The sequence below is a fragment of the Sinocyclocheilus rhinocerous genome, unplaced genomic scaffold (genome assembly GCF_001515625.1).
Source record: "Sinocyclocheilus rhinocerous isolate Xijiao unplaced genomic scaffold, SAMN03320098_v1.1 scaffold757, whole genome shotgun sequence".
In the NCBI taxonomy this organism is placed as follows: domain Eukaryota; kingdom Metazoa; phylum Chordata; class Actinopteri; order Cypriniformes; family Cyprinidae; genus Sinocyclocheilus; species Sinocyclocheilus rhinocerous.
The window spans coordinates 1,435,889-1,451,561 of record NW_015662957.1 but is presented as its reverse complement, the minus strand read 5'-3'; the positions used below and the strand labels follow the sequence as shown (position 1 = coordinate 1,451,561).

Below are 15,673 nucleotides of genomic sequence, written 5' to 3'. Positions count from 1 at the left end.
TTTTAAAGGTGCAATAGGTGATTGTCTTCAGAAACATTTTTTGTTATGCTGGTTGAAAGTCTCTTCACATCCCGATAGCAATCATTAAGTTAAGTGGTCTAAATGTATTTGTCTGTATTTATATATTCTGTGGCAGGTGTAGGATCAAGAAATGTTCGTCTAATCAAAACGTTCGGTCCGAGCGTTTTAATATGCTTTCCTACCTGCTTGTCAACGTATGTATTAGCATACCTCTGCGCAGACAGGATACGTCATCAGCGCGTTCACGCACGCTGTGCAGACAGAGCGAGAATGGCAGGCAAACATCAACAACCCGATCTTCCTTCCTGGTATTGTAGTACTTTTAAAGATTTCTCACTGGTGAATGACACATGATGTAGCCCAGCGGTTAATCCAGTCCTCGCGCCAGCTCGTTAGATGTGAGCTACGTGCATGAACTGTGTTCCGATCGATATGATCCCTACACAGTGTTCATTGCTCCCTACTCCCTGAGCGGGGCAAATCCGTTGAAGTTTACTTCACTTCGGAACATGGGCTGGAATTGGGAACCTGATGTAGCCTATTGTAGTAATGTTGTCTCTGGTCTGTGAGCGTAAATGTGTTCAGGGGCCGTGGCTTTGGACGCCGATTGCAGGGCGGGTGGGACGTTCGCTTTCAGTGCTATCAGGTATAAAGTTAGCATTTTCCAAGATCTCCTATTGCACCTTTAAATATTAGCATTTATACTTCAACTTATTATGAGAGAAATATGAGATGTCTGCGTTATAACTGAATATAACTGAAATGGAAACATTTATAGCTTTTACATCCCATTACCATTCATTTCTCTTTTTCTTTTTTTTCAGTTAAACAAGATATGAAAACTTGTAAATCAAGTTTCCCCAATTCTCAATTTTGCAAACTAAATCAAACCCCTGGCACAAGTTTGACTGGGTGCACCACAAAAACCCATTGAAAACGTGTTATTCATGTTGTAGATGTTTTAGTGGTTATGTGTGCACAGAGTTATCCTTGTTGAAACACACGGTTAAATAGCAGAAGCTTTGTCTACTTTCTCAATACAACATTCACCTCAAGCGACAGATGGACTGCGCCTGTTAAATCATCACTTCCTGTTTGAGTACTGTGACTTCACAGTATTCGGAGGTTGGATAGGCAGCTAGTGCATGAAGGCTTCATTGGTTGGATATCAGTATCAGGCAGTCAGTTTGAGTTGGAGGTGTAGAGTGGGCTGTGTTTCATGCGTGTGTGAAGTAAAGATGTGTTAATGAGGTCTGTGATGGGGTGTACGGGGCAGTTATTGCTGAACAGGAGGAGTGAGTACGCAAAAGTATGACAGAACCGTTGGGAGTTATCTCAGGCTATAATTAGGCTACTTCTCTCTACCTCTATCTCTCTCAGACTCTCTCTCTCTTTTGGAAGACCTGGGGTGAGGACAGCAGGAAATGTGCCACCCCATCTATTATAGTCAACAGAAGTCAAAAGCAAAATATGTATTGCTTGCTATTTGTTCTAGGTTTTGGCTAAACACGGGTATTATTTGGTTAAATGGGGCAAATTTTGCTTTATAAATGTAAATCAGTTGTTTCATGATGCAGATGAGATGTATTGAGGTATATTATTCAAGCATTAGCTCATTAAACCTTTACAATAATCAAACCTCTGAATCTCTAAATTGGAATATGAGGTGCGTTAATAAACTTGTTGATATATTAGATCAATAATACGCTATATTTTATGATAACCTAACCTCTGAATCTATAAACTGGATTATGAGATGCATTATTGAGGTATTGGATCTATTCATTTTACAGTGTATACAATATGCATTTATATATATGCATTTATTAGCTAATTCATATTAATTTATGTTGGAATAACCAAACCTCTAAATTGGAATATGAGGTGCATTTATGAGCTATTATATCATTAAAATACATTTATTTTTGGATAATCCAACCACTGAATCTCTAAATTGGAATATGAGATGCATTAATAGACTTGTTGATATTAGATCAATAATATACTATATTTTATGATAACCAAACCTCTAAATTGAAATACAAGGTGCATTATTGAGCTATTAGATCATTCAAAATGTATTTTGGGAAAATCCAAACTCTAAACCTCTACATTTGAATATGAGGTGCATTCATGAGCTTTTTGATATTAGCCTAAATCAATAATATGCTTTATTTTATGATAACCAAACCTCTATATATTGAAATTGAAATATGAGGTGCATTTTTGAGCTATTTGGCCATTAAAATGCATTGATTTTTGGATAATCCAGCCTCTGAATTTGAATATGAGGTGCATTAATGAGCTTGGTGATGATTAATATGCTTTTATTTATGCATCATCAAAGTTCGGAATCTCTCAATTAAAATATAAGGTGCATTATTTAGGTATTAGCTAATTCATATGAATTTAATTTGGCATAACCAAACCTCTGAATCTCTCATTTGGAATATGAGGTATTAGATCACTAATATGCATTAATTTCTGGAAAATCTAACATCTGAATGTCTGAATTGAAATATGTGCACATGAGGGCAAGGTGATTTATTGAGGTTATCCAGTTGTAGGTTAACCCTCATTGATGCTGTAATAGTTGTTGTTGAGAGAAATGGAGCCAGACGCTGCTCTCAATTCTCTTTATTTATAGATATACACGAGAGGGAATGAGGAAGGTGTAGAGTGGAGGGCTAACATGCTCTGAACTTGAGACGTCCTTCAGAACAACAGGTTTCTCCAAGCGTGGGACTGTATTCTCACACAGGAAGTGGCACGATGGCACAGAGTGACAGGAGAGAGGCATAGAGGGAGGAAGAGAGAGAGAGATTGACGGATCGATCGAGATGGAGGGAGAGGAAAAAGAGAGTAGGAGGCAGGAGAGCAGTGCGGCTGTGCCTTTAAGGATTCAGTGAAAAACATGCTGCAGAGAGCAGGATGAGTGGGTGCAGTCTGAGCTGGTACAAGTTCTGCACTGTGTGAGAAAAACAGGAGCACGGACGCAGAGAGACAAGAACAGGAGAGAGAGTACCACCAGTCAGCGGAGGGGGCGATTGTGTCAGAGGGTAGGGGTGCAGGGTGGCAGAAAGGCAGGGAGGAGGGGGGCGTTCAGTGCACAACACAAAACCGAGCGCAGCCCTGCGATGGTGGACACACAGGAGCGACTGGCGCAGGGAGCCCACACCACGACGCAACGGAGCCGCAGGCGCCCAGCCCCAACCGGGACGGAGGCCGCTCACGGACCAGCACCTGGAGCGGGACGCAGTGGTGGCACTGGGGTCATGGCCGCAACAGGCCGCAGATAGCGGCGGTCATGCTGCCAGAGATGAGGACGGAGGAGGCGGTGGCCAGCGCTTGTTTCGGACAGGTCTCCAAGCGCCTGGGACGCTTCTTCCGCCGCCTGCCCAAGTCCCGCTCCTGGTCCGAGGGCCTCCGCATGCTGCGGCGCTCCAGCAGTAGTGGGACCCTCATGTTATCAGGTAACTTGAGTCCAAGAGATGAGAAATATGTGGACAGGGACTGAGATAGAATGGGGTTTGGGTTAGTAAGTGAATGTGAGACTCAACCTTAATGTACTTTTATCCTCTGTGACTAGACCTGTCCAATTAGGCTTCAGTCACAGAGCTCCGCAGTGGCTTTCACCTTCCTTAAATAGCCTTGTTCTTTTCTTGTTGCCACATCACGTTCTCGTTCTCCTTTCCTGCTCTCTTGGTATCTTTCTTTCCCTCTGGGTTTCCTTTTCTCTCTCATGTTGTATCTATTGTTGTCCATTCATGTGTTGAATAGACATTGATCTGTAACTCAGCCGCTAAAAGCTTCTGTGGTTCTAGAATATGCCAGTAAACCAGGCAGACAGAGTGCAATGTAATCATGCATATGCATGGGGTCAGGATAATTCTTCGTTGTGCTATAGCCACTGTTTCAACACCAGATTTACCCGATCCTTTTCAGAAACAAAATGCAAAGTAAATGTACATTTTCTAAACAAAATGACAAAATTTGCTCAAGTGTGGTTATATAATAGCTGCTTCACTGTTTTGAATGGTTGAAAACATGTTGCTATGTAGATGCCTGAGATTTCTGAGTGATCTCTTGTTGATCTCTAGAGGTTTTTATGGGGTTTGGGGTGATATTTAGGGTGTTCTTGGTGATTTATTGGGTGTTGCTTACAAAGTAACAGAATAACAAACCACCCAGTTTGAGGTATCATTCATGTCTGTAGCACATTGATATAAGTACTGAAGTTTAATACTTGGAGTATTGGATTCCCCTAAAAACCACTTATTAATATTAGTAAGTTTGTCTGTGTTACGTTGTGTTTGTGGAATCAAATTGACCCAATGTATCATTTCATACAGATTCTCGTCTCTATTTCAAGTTAGACACCCAGGCATCAGTGGATGAATTTGATCTCAGTGCTGTTTTTGGCAAAATGACGTTTTGATCAGAAGCCAAGGGGGTTGAAATTGAATTTCCCATTGATCTGGACCGGAATGCCTCTTTGAGTAGATGGAGACTGGGATACAGTACACCAGCCTAATGAATAAAAAGTGATCTGCTTTAGTGCAAGTTAACTTCCCTTCTATTCGCTTAGTATCATACTTGAAAAAAAAGAAAGATACACTGATGACACTTCTTCTTTTTCTAAGTTTCAAAGAAAGTGTTTAGTGGAGAACTGGAGATTGATGGATCACGTGTGAAGGTGATGGCCTATGTGCTTAAGTTTTCATAACAGTGCTCTTTTATTGACATGGACATAGCCTGTAGTAACATTTAAAGTGTCAGCGCAGAACTACAGACTGAGTGCTCTGATAATGGCATCACATCTGGCTCTTAACTCCCAGTAGACTTTACTTTCTAAGTCATGACCTATCCAATTAGCGCTAAAGCTGTTCGGCGAATATGAGCCTTTTTAGTTTCTGGTTCGGAAATGCTTATGAGTTGACGAGTGCATGAGATGGCGGCAGCACTTTTCTCACCCTTTTTGCTTCATGATGACGTTAGCCATCAGCTCCCGCACACACTGACGCACTGCTGTGGATGACACACGCTGAGTGAGACAGAAATCAGCAGCGGGCGGTGTGAATTTGACATGTCATGAAGTAAATAACCAACTTCTCAAGCAGGATTTAAAGGGACAGTTCACCCAAATTTACTTACCCTCAAGCCATCCTAGGTGTATATGACTTTTTTCTTTCAGACGAATACAATCGGAGTTATATTAAAAAATGTCCTGGCTGCTCCAAACTTAATAATGGCAGTGAGTAGTGGTAGAGATTTTGAAGAAAAATAAAGTGCATCCATCCATCAAAGAAAGGGCTCCACATGGCTCCAGGGGTTAATAAAGGCCTTCTGAAGTGAATCAATGCGTTTGTGTAAGAATAATATCCACATTTAAAACTTTATAAACCATAATCTCTAGAAGCTAGAAGTTTTAAATATGGATATTCTTCATACACAAACACTTATATTATTATCTCTATTTCTATACACACGCGCACACACACACACACACACACACACACACACACAATTACTTCACTCAAATGCTTTGTATTTCATAGTTTTTACCTACGTTTTTTTCCTGTCAGTCTAAAATTGCAGCATAACCTATTTCACATAAACCTGCTGAACACCACATAAATACTAAATAACCTGTGGGTGGTCCCTTTACCTGTTGAGTGTTGCTTTTTTTCTTTTTAAGTAAATTGTTCTTGGCCAGAATGAGCTGCAGTGTGAACATGGCCAAAAGACCTTAACCTAGTGAGCCATTATGTATACGCTTAGCAGAACTATAGATGTGACTGAAGTATAGACGTATTCTGTCAGCTCAAATTGACACTGAATCTTTGCATGTGAGCTGGATTGTGAAAGCTTGGCTGTGAAATGCTGATAAGACCCTAAACAAACCTGTCTGTATTCAGACTTTGTCAGCATCTGTGTTCAAAGTAAACAAGAGACACACACTTCTTTATGTTATTTGTCACTAGCGATCCACCCTTCACAATTTGCGTTCAATTTCAATAGAAAATTTCCCACTCACAGTGTATTGCAATCAGGCTCAAGTTGACATTCTCTGTGAATAAGCTAGCTGTACATGTGAGGCTGTGTCCGTGGCATGTGCTCAGGACCGCGGAGACCTGACCAGTGCAGCTTATTAAATCCATTAGATTGGATTTTAGTGCTCTTTCAGCATCTTTAGCATCTAAAAGGTTTTCCCATGCTTCACAAGACAAAACATCCTGATTTTCACTGTGTCGATACTTTACACCTCGGTAGGCCTTACTTTCCCTAAGCTAAGCATTAATGGGATCGGGGCTATTTCTATTCATTATGTTTTAATAGGGTATAAACAAAGAGTGCCAGACATTGTTTTACTGTGGGTTAATTCCTCCCTGGATAACAACAATATTTTCTTTTTTCTTGCATTATTCTAATAAGAACAAGGAACTAAAAGAACATTTTGATCTGTGTTAGATATTTGAAGAGTTCAGATGCAAAAGCCTCTAAGTGCCATCTGAAATTTTCTATACGCTTAGCAGAACTATAGATGTGACTGAAGTATAGACGTATTCTGTCAGCTCAAATTGACACTGAATCTTTGCATGTGAGCTGGATTGTGAAAGCTTGGCTGTGAAATGCTGATAAGACCCTAAACAAACCTGTCTGTATTCAGACTTTGTCAGCATCTGTGTTCAAAGTAAACAAGAGACACACACTTCTTTATGTTATTTGTCACTAGCGATCCACCCTTCACAATTTGCGTTCAATTTCAATAGAAAATTTCCCACTCACAGTGTATTGCAATCAGGCTCAAGTTGACATTCTCTGTGAATAAGCTAGCTGTACATGTGAGGCTGTGTCCGTGGCATGTGCTCAGGACCGCGGAGACCTGACCAGTGCAGCTTATTAAATCCATTAGATTGGATTTTAGTGCTCTTTCAGCATCTTTAGCATCTAAAAGGTTTTCCCATGCTTCACAAGACAAAACATCCTGATTTTCACTGTGTCGATACTTTACACCTCGGTAGGCCTTACTTTCCCTAAGCTAAGCATTAATGGGATCGGGGCTATTTCTATTCATTATGTTTTAATAGGGTATAAACAAAGAGTGCCAGACATTGTTTTACTGTGGGTTAATTCCTCCCTGGATAACAACAATATTTTCTTTTTTCTTGCATTATTCTAATAAGAACAAGGAACTAAAAGAACATTTTGATCTGTGTTAGATATTTGAAGAGTTCAGATGCAAAAGCCTCTAAGTGCCATCTGAAATTTTCTTCTAAAATTTGCATTTTTATCAGGCTCCTATGTTTAGGTTCAGTATTTTTACTTTAATGGCAATGTATAGGTCCTTTTCTATGCCATTTAAGTGAAATAAATGAACATAAATATAGGAGTCTGATAAAAAATGCTAATTTTAGATGAAAATTTCAGATGGCACTTAGAGGCTTTTGCATCTGAACTCTTCATTTAAAGAAAAAAATAATACAATATATAAAATAATACAATAATAAAATACATATATTTAACATACACATATATTTATTTTTCTTGACAAATTCTATTTCCATCATACTTTTTTATGTCATAATTTGTTTGATTGTTTGTACATTTTTTAAATTACATTTTCCAGGTTTTCCAGGAATTGGAATTCCAAAGTTTCACATTTAGAATTTTTGGACAACAATATATACAAGTGGGGAGTTGGGGGAAAAAAGTAACATGTTTCACAGTATTCAGTTACTTTTTTTTTTCTGTTTTGGGTTGCTCGTGTTTTTCCAGTGACTAAACTAAATGTGGGGGTGTCTACTTGGAAAATAAAGAAACAAGGAAGCTGTGGAGGAAGGGAATAAAATGAGGAATGAAAGAGAAACCGAGAAAAAGAAAGAGAGGAATGCTGTAAGAATAAAAAGAGGAAGACTCGAAGTTTGTAGTCTCTGAATGTCACGTGAATGAAGCATTCATATGTTTACATGTATTTCAGCCTCAGTATGAATATGAGTATGGGTGTAAATGGGATGAACAACCGTGTCTGTGAGAGAATGGATGGATGTAGTGATGTGAAGGGGAGTGAGAAGAGAATTTTAGTCACTGCCAGGTGGATAAACTCAGTCTAAAGAGTGTCTAAAAAGTGATTTGACTTCTTTCACTCACATCAGAATAATCAATAGATTAACAAATAGGAATGCAGACACCGTAACAGATGCAGATACATCAATAAAGATTGTGCATGCCCATGTCCCCTATTTTTAAAACTTATAGTTTAAGAACACTTAACAGCAAATCTTAAAATAAATATAAATTTTTCATACTTTAAAATTTTGTGATGCATAAATACAGTTGTAGCATTTATAACAACTGATTTAATTTTCTCATTTATTTGGACAATATACACTGAGAAAAAAATTATATAGGATTAACAATTTTCAAGAAATTCACTAATAATTACAAAGAAACTGCGAATAACGTCACATAACTGAATTAAACATGAAATTGTAGAAAGACTGAAATAGTATTATCTTTTTTTTTTTTACAGTATTACTGTAGTATTGTATTTTAATATTGGTATCTCCATATATTTGTATACAGCCAAAACGTTAAAATAATTATCCTCTTATCCGTGTTGGCCCTAATTTTAATATCAGTGCATTTCAATTAGTAAATTATTGCAGAATTGCACACAACTTAATCTGAGATTTCGACAAAATTCCACCTGGAAAGAAAGGTCAGATTTTGTTGTGTGGTCCTTCTGAAGACAGAAGAGATCTGTTCAGTTTAATTACAGACTAAATACCCACCAATTACCCAGAACTATTATCCCAGGCGTTGTCTATGAACGGTAAAGTATGTCTATGCTTGCTCGATATAATAAAACTACACATTTTAAAACACTACACACTCATCAGGCCTCTAATAAAGAGAGGTCATTGTATGGGAGTCTACAGAGAGGTTCTTTACTTTAGCTTTATTTGTTGCTGTTTGAATGAACCAGTGTGTTTTAGTCAAACTGCTGCTGTGTTTGTGTCTGTTCATTGGAGTTTTTGTGTCTGTTTCTAATTTAGAAACATTAATTTAGACTTAAATTACAGGGTTCAGTCAGATAGGTTCCACTGGGACCAGGTTGTTGGAATATGATGCTATGTTGTGTGTGAATAGAGCAGTGCAGTGATGACGTTTTTTGTATGCCACCACACTGATTTCCTCTACAAAAATCCAAATGAGCCAAATGAAACTTCACTTTTGTTATGAAGGGCATGCTTGAATCACGGGAAAAGATGCACAGCAAGGTGAGAAAGAAATGGCAGAAAATGCTGCTGACCAATGCAGAATCTGAGAAACAGAGAGTGAAAGAGATTGTAGGAGGGTGCGTACAGCTGGGGTGCATATGAGCCGCGGCTCTGAGAAGGAACTGTGACTCCTGAGGTGGAAAAATGCTGATGTATGGAAGAGAAGGGGAGATCAGAAGTGTCAGAAGGAAGTAGGAGGCGAGAAGGCGGATGAGGGACAAAAAGGCATCAGTGTTCTCGTTCCCTCAATAAACTCCCCCTTACATTCCAGCTATCGGAGGGGAGTTTGGCACGCTTTTCCAGCTAAACAACCGAAATGTTTCTACTGATCAGCAGACGTGGTTAACTCCAAGAGGAAGTGACTATGTTCTAGTGGGAAGCGATGTTTTAAAGGGACAGGCCCAGAGATGCGTATTTGACCTCTCGTACGGAGGAAATTCCACACATGGCCGAATAAACATTGTGTTTAATGTGACAAGGACAAGAGTTTGACCTCCTCTGTCACCAGCACTCCTGTTTTATAGCAGCACTGCAGCATTTCCAGGTTATGTAAACTATGCTGCAATGCTCTATCCATGGGGTTTCTCTAGCATTGACCCCAGCGTTACTTGAGAACACAAGTGTGACCGCTCTGTTCATAAGGCTAAACAAATACTCTGGGGTCACGGTTTCATGTGCCTCTGGGAAAATATATGGAGTGTTTATTAGATTTTTCTCCACATGTGTGTTTGACAAATATATTGTCATGGAATTTTGTTTTTTCCCCTGGACATCAGGATTTCAGATTTTAGAAGGCAAACTGTAGGCATGTTTATGCTTGTTGTAAACTGGTTACATGGATTCAAGTAGTCTCTATGTTTTAGTTTACCATTTTTGTAGTAACATCTTCTATTTTTATGTAATTAGTTTTTTTTGTGATTTTTTTTCTTTAAAATTCATTGTTATTGCATTGTTCATATTTAGATTCCCCCCCATTAAGCATGTTTTAATTTAAATTATTTCATTATTGTCACTTTGATGTACTTTAAAGCAAAAAAAAAAAAAGATGAAACTGCATTCAAAAAGTGTAGAAACACTAAAACATGAAAGAAATTAATTCTACTGTTTGTCAATGTAGCATTTAATTGATCAACACACAATAAAAACAAATACTGTACATTATTTAATTTAATAAATAGTTACTGTATAATAATTACATGTTATCTGTGATTTGTGTATGTCATTTTCAGCAGCCGTTACTAAGAAACACTTTTACAATTTTATAATTGTTTCCAGACTTATAAATGGTGGTTTAAATAATACTTAAATGAGAAATAGAATTAACTAAATCTGAAAATGTGGATGTTTTATTGAGTTGAGATTTTTGTGGACGTCTTGTTTGGGAGTGATTTTACATTCCAGACAGATGATGGTACCTGCCAGTCATATTCCGTCTGGTCCATTATCGGTGAATCATGCATACTGTATAATCCTCCGTGCAGAGGTGGAAATACTCAAGTAAAGTACAGATACTCAAAAAGTGTACTTAAGTACAATACTTAAGTAAATGTACTTAGTTACTGTCCGCCTCTGCCGCCGTGTTAAATCTCTTTACAGTTCTTCTGTCTGTAACCCCAGAAGGTTGGCGGCACTCTCCTCAGATTAATCAGGTTTAGGGGGTTCAGACCGCACTGCAGTAAGGACATTTGATGATGGAGGGGAGCATATGTGAGCACACAGTTTGAAGGATAAAGAAATGGGCTCTGGGAGCATCCTGTGGCACTAATTACCTCAAGAAGATTTGGCTGTTATAAACCTCCAATCTTGTTTGGGACATTTAGATTTGGCTGGAATAGTCTATAAACTTGATACTATTGAAATCAAAGTGTTTTGATTTCTAGTTTGTCAGTACTTGCTGATTAAACTCCAACACAAGTCTTTGACCCATATTTTTATGAGGGTCATTCTATGTAACAGATGCATACATAGTGTGAATTAAAATTGTGTATTATTTTAAAGGGGTCATATGATGCGATTTCAATTTTTCCTTTCTCTTTGGAGTGTTACAAGCTCTTGGTGCATAAAGAAGGTCTGTAAAGTTGCAAGGACTAAAGTCTCAAATCCAAAGAGATATTCTTTATAAAAGTTCAGAGTCAGCCACACCTACCTAAAACGGCTCGTTCTAACACACCCCCACATACCTACGTCACTATGTGGGAAGATTTGCATAACACCGCAGTGTTACAAGCTGTTCGTGAATAGATAAGATCCCTAAAGTTGCAAAGACTAAAGTCTCAAAGCCAAAGAGATATTCTTTATAAAAGTTAAGACTCGTCCACGCCCTCCTAAAACGCCTCGTTCTAACACGCCCCCACATGTCTACGTCACGATGTGGGAAGATTTGCCGAAAGAACAAATCTTGGGAAGAACACCGCCAAAATGTTCATGCAAAGAAAGGAGGAGTAACTTTGATTCTCACTGTAGTATTGTTGCAGACCGATGAGCTTTGTAAAAATCGACGCGTTTCAGAAAGGCGGGGCATAGAGGAGAAACAATAATGTACAGTATGTGGAAAATAATGTGTTTTTTGAACCTTAAACCGCATAAACACATTTCATTACACCAAATACACAAAATAGTGTTCTTTTTAGCAACATCATATGACCCCTTTAATTATGCATAAACTGCAAATTCAAGCTAAATTAATAAATGTCAGTACTTAGAAGGATAACAGGAATGATGGTAATGGGGTTGAAAGTTGTCCTGGCTGTTTATTTTGACATTAAAAGCCTCATGAAACTACAAGATTCTTTAAAAAGAGAATTTCAAACGGTTTCTTTTTTATTATCAGTTACTTACTGGTCAAATGGTAAGAAGGTTGACAACATTGTCTCACAAGAGATAAAAAAAGAACTTGTCCTTGAAGGGTTGTCTTCTTGAAAAGATGACGATGTCATTATGACATTTTTTTAAAGGTATATAAAAGTTTATTAAAAGCAGAAAAGTGGTGCTAAAAGGTTTGACACACAACTTCTTTTTAATAATACTTTAAAAAAATAATTTATTAAATATTTTAGTAATACATTGTTAAATCAAATCTAAAAAAAAAAGATTCTAGCTTTTATATTTTAATCAGTCTGTAAAAAAAAATTAAAAATCAGATTTTTGTCTACATTGTAAAAGTACATTTCTTGGTGAAGTAATTTTTTTACACATGTAAATGAAGGCACCCATTTTGCAGGATGACCCATGGCACCTGACTGCCGCTGCACGTGTCAGGTTTTTCATTTAATAGTCATTGCTACGTAAAGTTATCAGGGTGTTGCATTAAAGCGCACTGCTGATATCAGGCTGAGGTTGAAGGTGAGAGTCAGAACCGGACGGAAGCCTCACCTCTTCCCAGAATGCATTTCCTGACCCTGAGTCATTCTGTTTGGTTTGGACACTCTTTCTCATAGTCGTGCTCAGCACTCCCCTGAAGATTTATATTTTGCCGGTGTTGTGGTGACAGACCATCGAAAGTGACGTCCATTTTCCATGTGACTTATCTGTGTTGTGTACTAGAAGCTCTTAGCATTCGCAATCTTCTTTCAGAGTGATCTGCACCTCCCTGCTCTTCCACAATGACAGTAGCAATGTGTTTGGCACTGATAATCAATCCGCTGATAATCAATCAGCATTCACTGTTGACATCTGTCACTCTCGCTGTGTGTAGAGACAGATACCTCAGTCATTTTGTTATCATGTGACTGCAAAAACAACAAGCCATTTCTATGCCATTATCACTAAAGCACTTTGTGTTGTTGGCCACAGATTATTTATAGAATATATATGACACTGCAGCCTCACTGCAGGACACCATGTCGTGTAAAATCACGGTCAGCCTGTGCTGGAGAATATCCAGTGGTGCAGAGTGTCGTTTCCTTGGTTACTGTGTGGCTCTGTGTGGCTCTGAGCAATGGATATAGATGCTCAGAGTGCTTTTGAGCTATTGAATTTACTCCCTGTGTTGGTCTGAGGTCATTTTATTATCTCTTATTATCACTTATGATGCTAATGGGAATTTTAGGATGATGAGGGCAGCTTGCATCAGCTTTTTATAAAATATGCTACTTTCCAAAGCAAGATAAAAAAAGAACTTGTCCTTGAAGGGTTGTCTTCTTGAAAAGATGACGATGTCATTATGACATTTTTTTAAAGGTATATAAAAGTTTATTAAAAGCAGAAAAGTGGTGCTAAAAGGTTTGACACACAACTTCTTTTTAATAATACTTTAAAAAAATAATTTATTAAATATTTTAGTAATACATTGTTAAATCAAATCTAAAAAAAAAAGATTCTAGCTTTTATATTTTAATCAGTCTGTAAAAAAAAATTAAAAATCAGATTTTTGTCTACATTGTAAAAGTACATTTCTTGGTGAAGTAATTTTTTTACACATGTAAATGAAGGCACCCATTTTGCAGGATGACCCATGGCACCTGACTGCCGCTGCACGTGTCAGGTTTTTCATTTAATAGTCATTGCTACGTAAAGTTATCAGGGTGTTGCATTAAAGCGCACTGCTGATATCAGGCTGAGGTTGAAGGTGAGAGTCAGAACCGGACGGAAGCCTCACCTCTTCCCAGAATGCATTTCCTGACCCTGAGTCATTCTGTTTGGTTTGGACACTCTTTCTCATAGTCGTGCTCAGCACTCCCCTGAAGATTTATATTTTGCCGGTGTTGTGGTGACAGACCATCGAAAGTGACGTCCATTTTCCATGTGACTTATCTGTGTTGTGTACTAGAAGCTCTTAGCATTCGCAATCTTCTTTCAGAGTGATCTGCACCTCCCTGCTCTTCCACAATGACAGTAGCAATGTGTTTGGCACTGATAATCAATCCGCTGATAATCAATCAGCATTCACTGTTGACATCTGTCACTCTCGCTGTGTGTAGAGACAGATACCTCAGTCATTTTGTTATCATGTGACTGCAAAAACAACAAGCCATTTCTATGCCATTATCACTAAAGCACTTTGTGTTGTTGGCCACAGATTATTTATAGAATATATATGACACTGCAGCCTCACTGCAGGACACCATGTCGTGTAAAATCACGGTCAGCCTGTGCTGGAGAATATCCAGTGGTGCAGAGTGTCGTTTCCTTGGTTACTGTGTGGCTCTGTGTGGCTCTGAGCAATGGATATAGATGCTCAGAGTGCTTTTGAGCTATTGAATTTACTCCCTGTGTTGGTCTGAGGTCATTTTATTATCTCTTATTATCACTTATGATGCTAATGGGAATTTTAGGATGATGAGGGCAGCTTGCATCAGCTTTTTATAAAATATGCTACTTTCCAAAGCAAATATGTGGGAAAAGTTCACTAGATAGGCAATTATGGGAGGATAAAATGAACCCCAGTGTCAATGAAACGTTTCTTGGCAAAAATTAAACAGCAGCTGTCTGTTCCAGCCCTTTAATAACCTTATTTCATTGGCCTCCGTTAACCTTTGGAGATGTTGGTAAAGTGGCGCCATCTAGCGATTGATCTTGTAAAGCCTGATTGTTACCCAATTGAGAATATTTGATATTTTTATATTATATAAATATATTAGTAATATATAAATATGTATTATATGATATTATATAATATTATATTTTTATTTTAAATGAGTTTTTATATTATATGCATTTAGCAGTTGCTTTTTTATTTGAATTTTAGTATATTTGAATTCTATTTATATATATTTTTTCCAAGTAAAATAAAGTATTTGTATTATTTTATTATTTTAATAAATGTTTTATTATTTTAAATTATTATTATTATTATTATTATTATTATTATTATTACATTATTAAATTCTTATATTTTATGTAAATATTATATATAGGCATTTATTTATTTGATTTTTTATTATTAAAATGCATCTCTTAAGAAATAATAAAGTGTAAGAGAAAAGATTCACTCATCTAGTTATTCATTAAAGGCAGAGTAAGTGATTTTTCAAAAACACTTTAGAAAACTGATTCGGAATCGCAAACAAAACAAACTTGTAGCCAATCAGCAATAAGGGGCGTGTCTACTCGTGATGTGGAGGAGAGCGCGTTCAGTGCATGGGACAGACATTAGCTGAGCCGAGCGACAGAAAGATAGAGATGGCGGATAAAAAACAAAAGAGGAAAACGTCTGCGGAACGATAAGGCAAGAAGTAGGACCCGTGTAAATATCGGATCAGCTTTCCAGCGATGGAGAGAACTCAAGGAGCGGAGGCCTGCGATCGGACGCCGAGGTTGGTTTGTTTCTTCTCAATAGGTGAGTAACACCGTGTCTACAACAGCTAAAGTCTGCCTACACTGGACGCGATCAAACGACCATTGAAAACCATTTGAAATTTGTGTCAACA

The 15,673-nt window shown here is 37.9% G+C and overlaps 1 protein-coding gene across 1 annotated transcript in view; it reads left to right on the top strand.

The window, feature by feature from the left end:
* Positions 1–15,673, top strand: part of LOC107728623 (ras association domain-containing protein 5-like) — a 66,139-nt gene that overhangs the window by 8,050 nt on the left and 42,416 nt on the right. The window lies entirely within an intron of this gene.